This window comes from Drosophila kikkawai, chromosome 2R, assembly GCF_030179895.1.
Source record: "Drosophila kikkawai strain 14028-0561.14 chromosome 2R, DkikHiC1v2, whole genome shotgun sequence".
Classification (NCBI taxonomy): domain Eukaryota; kingdom Metazoa; phylum Arthropoda; class Insecta; order Diptera; family Drosophilidae; genus Drosophila; species Drosophila kikkawai.
Genome location: NC_091729.1, coordinates 5,818,688 through 5,828,734, shown reverse-complemented (window position 1 = coordinate 5,828,734; position 10,047 = coordinate 5,818,688).

Genomic DNA, 10,047 nt, shown 5'->3' with positions numbered 1-10,047 from the left:
CTTGTACACTCCCAGATGCCCTGCTTCTGGCGTGCAGTGGTTTTCCGTCAGTATGTGGTGTACTTGGTTTTCGGGTATGCATAATTTCCATGGCTGCTGATCCATCCGATTTTGGTTGAGTTTGTACAGCTGATCGCCTTCTATGTAAAAGCCAGTGTCGCCTTGCCCTTTTTCCACCTCGTCTCGCTTCCGCTCCACCCAGCTTGCCACCTGGTTTACTGTCTTCAGTTCTATCGGCGGTGCTCTCGATAATGTATCTGCCACCACGTTTAGCTTCCCCTTCCTGTACTGTATGTCGAACTGGTACGGTTGCAAACCTAGCGCCCATCTTGCTATCCTTCCTGAGGGACTCTTTATCGAGTTTAGCCACTTGAGTGCCATATGGTCCGTTACTACTGTAAACGGGTAGCCCTCCAGGTACTTCTTGTACTTCTCTATGCCCCAGTGGATCGCCAAACACTCCTTTTCCGTTGCGCTATATTTCCTTTCTACCTTGCTTAGCTTCCTACTTGCGAAGGAAATTACGTGTTCGCCGTCCTCTGTGTCTTGCGTAAGTACTGCCCCCACTCCGAAGTCGCTGGCATCGGTCTGAAGTTTAAACCGCTTCGTGAAGTCCGGGCATGCCAGTACCGGAGCCCGCATCAGGCTTTCCTTCAGCTGCTCGAACGAGTTCTGATGGTTTTGGTTCCATTCGAACTTTTGGCCCTTCCTTGTAAGCTCCTGCAGTGCTACCGCTTGCTCCGTGAAGTTCGGGATAAATCTTCGGTACCACGATGCCATCCCCAAAAAACTGTGTACTTCCTTTGTGTTCTTGGGTGTCGGTAAGTCCCGAATCGCAGCTACCTTCTCTGGGTCTGTCCGGATCCCGTGCTCGCTTACCACATGTCCCAAGTACTTTAATTCTTTTTGGGAAAAATGGCACTTGTCCGGATTTATTCTCAAGTTCGCTTGTTGCAGCCTTCGGAATACTTCTTGGAGTTTTTCCAGATGCTCCCAATTATCGTGTCCAATGCCCTCTGGAACGTTGCCGGGTCGGTGGCTAACCCGAATGGCATTACCGTCCATTGGAACAGCCCTCGTCCTGGTACTGTGAACGCCGTGTATTGCCTGCTTCCCTGCTCCATCGGGATTTGCCAATATCCTGACTTCAGGTCTATGGTGCTTATAAATTTTGCTTCCCTTAATTGGTCCAGGATGAAGTTCATTCGAGGTACCGGGTATGCATCCTTCTCTGTTTTCTCATTTAGCTGTCTGTAGTCGATGCACATTCTCCATTCATTGTTCTTTTTCCTTACCAGCACGACTGGTGCGCTATACGGACTTCTCGATCGTTCTATTAACCCTAGAGCCAGCAGTTCGTCTACCTGTTCGTTGATGACCGCTTGTTGCTTGGGATTTCGCGGGTAGTATCGCTGCTTGATCGGTCTGTCGTCGTTCAAGTATATTTTGTGTTCGGTGACGTTGCTTACCCCCTTCATGTCTTCGAATACTTGCCTGTTTTTGTTCAGGAACTGCTGCACTTCCTCTTCTGACGGTTCTTCTGACTTCTCTGCCATCGTGTCCTTTTCCTCCCTTGTCGGTGTTTCCTCCATTGCCGATACCAGATCCAGCTCCAGGTTGCCGCACCTCAGCATGCTGTTCGCTCCTGCCAGAAAGTCCATACCCAACAGTATTCCTCCAGACACGTTCTTTAGTATCATGAACGTTACCGTGAACGATCTTCCTCCGAAGCTAACCTCCGCTGTGAAGTTCCCTATGGCTCTTTGTCGGGCTCCGTTGGCGACTGTGATCTCCTCTCGTGTACCACACCATCTTCCTTGGTCCCTTAGATCCTGGTACATGTTTTTGCTGATCGCACTTCTTGATGCCCCCGTGTCGACCACTCCGCGTGCCGTTCCCTTCCCGATTCCGATCCGTGCTATGATCTGAAACCCGTCACAGCTTAGGTCGTCCTCTATAGCTGGATTTCTTGTCGCCTGAGCCGCCAGCTTCATCTGCTCAGGCCTCTGTCGTTTCCCGGTCCAGATCTGCAGCATTCTGTTGTCCGGGTGCCGTTTCTCCCGCAGACCCAACAGAACAATCTCGGCGTATTCGTGCATGTTCTCGCTGCATGCCCGGTTCCTCCGCAGCGCATGCATATGTCCGGTCTGAGCTGGTATGGCTGTTGGAGTTGTTGTGTGAGGTTCTCTGCCGCCTCTATCTCCTCCACTTCCTCCGCCAGCCTGAGGAACTCTGTCAGGGTGTTGAACCCCGTCCTCCGTGTATACAGCTTTATTTTACTTCTGCAGTTCTTGTACACCCGGTCGAGTTTCTCCTCTTCCGTCAGTTTCGTGAACCGCATAAGTTTCCTCAGACTCATCGCGTACTCTCTAACTGGCTCTGTTTCCCGCTGTTTCAGCTGCACTATCTGGGTCTCCAGTTGTTCCCCGTATCTTGGCGGTAGGAAATGTTCCAGCAGTTCTGATGTCAGTTGCTGCCATGTTGTTATCCTGGCCCTTGATGTGTTCCACCAGTCGTACGCGATCCCCTCCAGTATAAATGGCATGGTCTGTATCAGCTGGTCCTTCTGTATCCCGTACCCATCTGCCCATTGTTCCATCTTGCTCAGAAACTCCAGCGGGTTCGTTGTTCCTTGGTACCGGATGCCCCAACCTCTTACTCGGTCCACAATTTCTGTCTCCATTCTCCGTTCTACTTTCCTTTCTTTGACCTCCTCCATTTTAGATGTAACTGTTCCTCGGTGGTCGTTCCTCTGCTCCCCTTCCTTAGCAGCTATGACCCTTGCTGCCGCACTCGTTGTTGGTCGTAACTCGGCGGTCCGCTCTTCTCCGCTTGTTACCACGATCGCCGGTGTTGCGCTTCTTGCTGGACTTTTCTTCTTCCTGTACTTTTCCGTGAGTTCTGCGAGTTTTAGTCCTGCTGCCTCCGTGTAATCCGTTCTCTTCGCGAAAGCCGCTAGTAACCGCCTTAGATCTTCGCTCCTTCCTGTGGTGTCTAGCCCGAATTCCTCTGCGTACTCCGTTAGCTCACTCTTTGATGCAAGGTATACCCAGCTCGACATTACTCCTACGGTATCGGATCTTTTACTTACAACCACTTCAACCTGCTCGGGCGCCAATCTGTAACGTCCTGTCGTCCACGGGTAGTCAGCGGGACGTCCAGGGCTGTGCAGATATATTTATTTGGTTCAGGCGTGGTTGCTGTAAAGATTTTTCCCCGATCCGTTGCCCCCCAGAAAGAACTCGAGAGGGAAATACGGTAAAGAGTAAGGGTACGGTTTATTGACGGAATATTACAGTTAGGTAAATTGATCAGGATCTGGGCTGTGCTGGTTCGGGGCGACGGGAAAGATCAGATCCGGGGCTCCTGGACGGGCGTAGGCTCCTCACGTCTGGGAGGGTCCTCTCACGTCGGGATGCCGTCGGCGGCAGCTGGTGCCTGGGGAAGAGGGAGAAGAGAAGATGTTGGCTCCGATCGGGGCTACGGCGGATGGTGGTTGTCGGACGCGCAGGTCCGTGTGTCGCCCGGCACCTGGGTGCGCCAGTCGGCTTGGATGAAGGGAAAGGGACTCGAAAGTCGGCTCAGCGATGTTGTTGTTCGGACCCGAAAGTCTGCTAGGAGAGGTTGTGGTTGGACTCGAAAGTCGGCTCGGAGAAGTGTGTTGTTGGACTCGGAAGTCTGCCAGGAGAAGTTTGTTGTTGGACTCGTAAGTCTGCGAGGAGAAGTTGTTGTTGGACTCGCAAGTCGGCACGGAGAAGTTGTTGTTTTGGACTCGAAAGTCTGCCAGGAGAAGTTTGTTGTTGGACTCGTAAGTCTACAAGGAGAAGTTGTTGCTTGGACTCGAAAGTCGGCCAGGAGAAGTTTGTTGTTGGACTCGTAAGTCTTCGAGGAGAAGTTGTTGTTGGACTCGCAAGTCGGCACGGAGAAGTTTTTTGTTGGACTCGTAAGTCAGCAGAGAGAATTGGACTCGAAAGTCAGCAGTGTTTTGGACTCGAAAGTCAGCAGAGAGAATTGGACTCGAAAGTCGGCAGTGTTTTGGACTCGAAAGTCAGCAGAGAGAATTGGTCTCGAAAGTCGGCAGTGTTTTGGACTCGAAAGTCGGCAGAGAGAATTGGACTCGAAAGTCAGCAGAGATTGGACTCGAAAGTCAGCAGAGATTGGAGTCGAAAGTCAGCAGTGTTTTGGAATCGAAAGTCAGCAGAGCGTGGACCCGAAAGTCGGCAACGATTTGGACTCGAAAGTCAGCAGAGGGGGGGAGGAGGGTTAGCGGGGAAGACTACGACTAACTACAATGTATTGGTTGGAACCTGGGCGTACCTGGTTCCAGAAAAAGTGACTTGGCTGCTTGGGTGATTACAATCGCAATCAGCGACTGAGTGACTTCTCCAGTGCCGTGGCGCGCTTTATATAGGGCTCGGCGAGGCCCTAGTGTGGCCAGCTCACTGGCCGGGGTTTTGCCTCCGCTAGTGTGCCCTGTCGTCGTGCGGCCAGTGTGACTGTTCGTAGGTCGTGCGCGCGCGCGAGTTATGTAGCCGAAGCTCTATTTCTCTCTTCGCCTACATTTAACAGTGAGAGCTTTTCTTCTCGATCTAGATCTCAAAAGCTCTCTCAAGGGGACACAACCAAATCGAACGTGAGCGAAGCAACTACAAAGAGTTTAATAAACGGAGTTATACCAGCTAAAAACATTCAATTGTGTTCTAATTCAATTAAAATGTTAACCGAAATACGGTAACAAAACTGGCGCAGTCGACGGAGTAACCAAAAACATTGAAGTGCCCACTTAAGTGCGGTATTGAGCGAATTTGTGCTCGTATGTAATCCCATACATACATACCTACCTCGTGCAAAAGACACATAACCTCTGAAGAGGCACGTTTTGTCAAAACATACCGGCTTTGACAAGGAGATTCGCAAAAGTGTGTACAGAATAACAAAAACCAACCAAGCGTTTTTGTGCATCGGGTATTTGCTGCATTTCGTACAACTTCGTGTATAACCTGGAAGCATATTGTACATGTTCTATGCAGCGTGCCGGCACTCATCTCTGTATGTATGTATATGTGAATGTGTGTCTAAACCAACAATTGCACACACATACCAGCATCTCGGAGCGAACTTATTCTGTTCAGAATTGGTTCCATTACAAGTTCTGAAGAACCATTGGCATCGATTAACGACGAGAACTATCACAACTAGTTCTAAAGAACTCAACCGATAACTTTGCTTTAATAGCGATGGCAAACGAGTTTACCTTAACGTTTGGGGACATTCTTAAGGATGCCCACCAAATTCACGAGTACAAAGGAGACAACTCAAGGGCTCTATCATCATTTATTCGTGAAGTGGAGATGACTCTTGAGTTATTACCTGCCACATCTACCGCAAGAGTCTACGTCTTTCGCCGCATCATCCTCAACAAAATTCAAGGCGAAGCTCTACATGTTGTGAGAACCATCGAGAATGCAGAGCCATCTTGGGATGACGTCAAGACGATTCTTATTCGAAATTTTGGCGTAAAGGAGTCTTATAATCAACTTTACCAAGAAGCGTTGATGCTAAGTAACAAAAACGACATTACTGAATATTTTAAATCTTTGAGAAGTATAATGTGTAAGATTAATGAAAAATATGAATATGATAATGTAAAGCATTCTGAGTTTAGTCCCAAAAATGTTGAAGAAGCTATACTAAGAACATTCTTAAAAAATATCGATGTAAATTTAGCTTCAGTCGTAATAAATAGAAATGTAAAAAGTTTAAGAGAAGCTTTCGATTTATTAGAAACCGAAGGTCTTATTAGAACTCAAAATCAAAACTATCAATATCAAAATAATAATACAAATTATCAAAGAGACCGATCTTACAAACCAAATTATAATAACCAAAATCAGAATGCAAGAAACAATAACAATTTCCATAATGTAAAAGCTAATTCTGGAAACTTTCGATCAGGAACACAAAATTTAAATTCAAATCAGAACTGTACAAGTCAACAAAGCCATATTTCAAAAATGGAAATCGATCATGTCGAAGTAGATAAAAATAATTGTTGCCAATTTGAAAATGATAATCAAGATCAAGACTTTACTTCTGAATTAATGTCTGAGCAAAATAACTGTTCTTGCCATGCAAATTTTCATATAATTGCCTCGAAAAATCACTTCCCTTGATCAAGTTAACTTTAAACAATGAAATAATCACAGCCTTGATTTGATACAAAACATTAATATTTCTTGAAGGTCAGAGTCTTAGCAATACAAATATTATCGAGCATCAGATAAAAACAGTAGTGGATAAACCTGTATACTGCAAGATTTATAGATATCCTCAAATACATGAGCAAGAAATATATAGACAAATTGAGGAAATGCTTCAACAGGGAATAATACGTAAGAGCAATTCCCCATATAATGCCCCTTTATGGCTTGTACCCAAAAAAACTGATAGCAGTGGAATAAAAAAATGGCGTATAGTCATTGATTATCGCAAATTGAATGAAAACACAGTAGACGATAAATTTCCTATCCCAAATATAGAAGGTATATTGGATAAGTTAGGAAGAGCACAATATTTTTCTACTATAGATCTCGCGAAAGGCTTTCACCAAATTCTTGTTCAGGAACAAGATAGGGAAAAGACAGCGTTTTCAACCCCTCACGGCCACTACGAGTTTAATCGGATGCCATTTGGGCTCAAAAACGCTCCTGCCACATTTCAACGTCTCATAAACACAGTCTTAAAAGAAGAAATAAATAGAATTTGTGTCGTCTATCTTGATGACGTTCTTATTTTTTCCACCAGTTTTTCAGAACATATTGGCCATATTCACACAATATTCAAAAAACTCTCTGAAGCAAATCTTAAGATCCAAATCAACAAATGCAAATTTTTTTCAAAAGAAACTCAGTTTTTGGGTCATGTTTTAACCCCCGAAGGAGTAAAACCCAACCCAGAAAAAGTTAAAAGCATTCTTCAGATTAAAATTCCGAGAAACGTTAAGCAAATTAGAGCTTTCCTAGGAATCGCTGGGTATTATCGAAAGTTCATAAAGGATTTCTCCCAAGTAGCTTATCCATTGATTAAATGCCTTAAAAAGGATGCTAAGATTGATATTAAGGAACCCAACTATATGATTGCATTTGAAAAGTTAAAGAGAATCATAACTGAGGCACCGGTACTTAAGTATCCGGATTTCAAAAAGAAATTTCAACTTATTACTGATGCTAGTAATATAGCTTTAGGCGCAGTTCTGCAACAAGATAGTCATCCAATTTGCAATGCCAGTAGGACATTGAATGACCACGAGAAAAACTATTCTTCTATACAAAAGGAATTACTAGCTATTGTGTGGGCAACAGCTTATTTCCGTCCATATCTCTATGGAGTCAAGTTCGACATTTTGTCCGATCATCAACCACTTAAGTGGCTGCTAATTAAATATAACGGAAAAGAACTTAATGAAGTACTTTATAGATGGCTTGTCAAGCTTAGCGAATTTAATATAAATGTATCATACATTAAAGGAAAGGACAACCAGGTAGCTGATTTTTTAAGTCGAATAAGTAACGACGAAATTTGTGCTCTAAATACAGCTGAATCTTATAGCTCTTTAGAAAACAATGTTGATGACTCTAGTACACAACATTCACAGGCCGAAGACTTTGTGGACACAACTATTTTAGGTAATTTAGAAACAGTCGTTAATAGATTTAAAATACAAATCATTCTAACAGATAACAAAACTATGGAGTTCGAATATAAGAATAAAAATAAGAAAATTTATTTAAATTTAAATGATCTCGAAAATGGAATGGAAGAAATTTTGAAGAATCATATCAAAAAAGGCAAAGTAGGAATATTCAGTGAATATAACGATCATCAATACAATAAATTTCAAAACAAAATTATACAAATTTTCGAAGGCAATAAAAATGTAAAATTTGTAAAATGCTCATTTCACGCAAAAGACATTGAAAACGAAGAAGACGTGTATAAGGAAATTGAACGATTCCATAAATTTGATACTGGTCATTCGGGTATAAATGAAAATTACCAAAGCTTAAAAAAAAATATTTACTTCCCAAAACTTCAACATTACATTCAAAAGTATATCCACAATTGTGACATCTGTAATCGGTGTAAATATGATAGGAACCCAGTAAAAGAAAAAATTCAAATACACAGAAACACCAAACGATATAAAAAAAATTGTTCATATGGATATCTACACAAATTCTAAATGTAATTTTCTAACTTTTATCGACCGATTTTCAAAATTTGCTTCTGCCTTCTATCTTGAGGATCGTAATAATCAAACTATAATAGAAAAAATACGCTCGTACAAGTCGCAAAGAGGAAACTTTGAAAAATTAATAACCGACAATGAATTTAATAGTATAAACATAAAAGAATACTTAAGAAATGAGAATATAGAAGTCCATTTTGTGAAACCGAACAGTCACACTGGCAATGCAGACGTTGAACGATTTCATAATACTCTAACCGAAAAGATAAGAATCTTATACCTTGAGAACAAAAGATCTATTAATAAAAGATAAAGTTAGCAAAGCTATAGAATATTATAATAAAAACTATCACTCAGCAATACAAAATACGCCAATGAATGTTGAATATGGAAATTGTGACAAAAAAGTTATATATAATAATATTCTAAAATATAAGGAACATTACATTACATTTTTAAATAAAAAAAGAGAAAATTTTGAAGAAACTATAAATGAAGGATATATAAAAAACTATAAGTCCTTAAGACACAAAAATGAACCGAAATATAGAAAATTTAATTTAAATAATGTACATAGCTCCAACATTAAAAGAAAGAAGAAATATCAGACTCCAAATGTAACATAGTTTACCATAATTAAATCCCAAACACATATGTATACAAACGAATTGTAAAACCCAAGATAGTCCTAATTTAAGCGATGGGGAAGTTATGTAGCCGAAGCTCTATTTCTCTCTTCGCCTACATTTAACAGTGAGAGCTTTTCTTCTCGATCTAGATCTCAAAAGCTCTCTCAAGGGGACACAACCAAATCGAACGTGAGCGAAGCAACTACAAAGAGTTTAATAAACGGAGTTATACCAGCTAAAAACATTCAATTGTGTTCTAATTCAATTAAAATGTTAACCGAAATACGGTTACAAAACTCGCGCGCTTTTGATTCAAAGTCGAGTGCGTCTTTCCTTTTCTCTCTTTTCGAGTTTGTTTTATTTAAGTCTTTCGTATTTCAGTTCTTTTGTGTTTACTTTATACTTTTTGGTTTCTTTGATTCCATTCTTGTGGTTACTTCAGTTTCTTTTTGTTTTACATTTCTTTGTGTTTCTTACCGACTATTTTTATTTTATTATTTTTTATTCCATTCTTGTGGCTACTTCAGTTCCTTTTTGTTTTACATTTCTTTGTGTTTCTTACTGACTATTTTTATTTATTTGTTTTGTGCGCGCAGCGTCACACACTGACTTTGTTAAAGCATTTGATAAGGCCTGCCATAGTGCTTTGTTGGCAAAGCTCGAAAAAATTGGCTTCCATTCATCAATGCTGAATTGGATAAGATCATACTTAGATGGCCGTTGGTATAGAGTGGTGTGCAATAATCATTCTTCGAGTCCGTACACAGAAAAAATGGTAGAACGAAAAAATCAAGAATATTTTTCTTGATTTTTTCGATGTGGTGGATTAAAATTTTTAAGTACGATTCGGGGTTAGACAGTCGAGTTAATCCCGTTTCGGGATTAAATGACAAATTAAGCCTAAAAATTCTTGAATCAATCCCGTTTCGGGATTAAATGGCAAATTAAGCCTAAAAATTCTTGAATCAATCCCGTTTCGGGATTAAAAATACCAATTAAGCCTAAAAATTCTTGAATCAATCGCGTTTCGGGATTAAAATGACAAAATGAGCGTAAGAATTCTTGAATTAATCTCATTTTGGGATTATAGAGGCATAATAAGCCCAAACATTCTTGAATTAAGCCTAAATATTCATAAAAATTTGGTGAGAGCAGCAAATCTATTTTTAG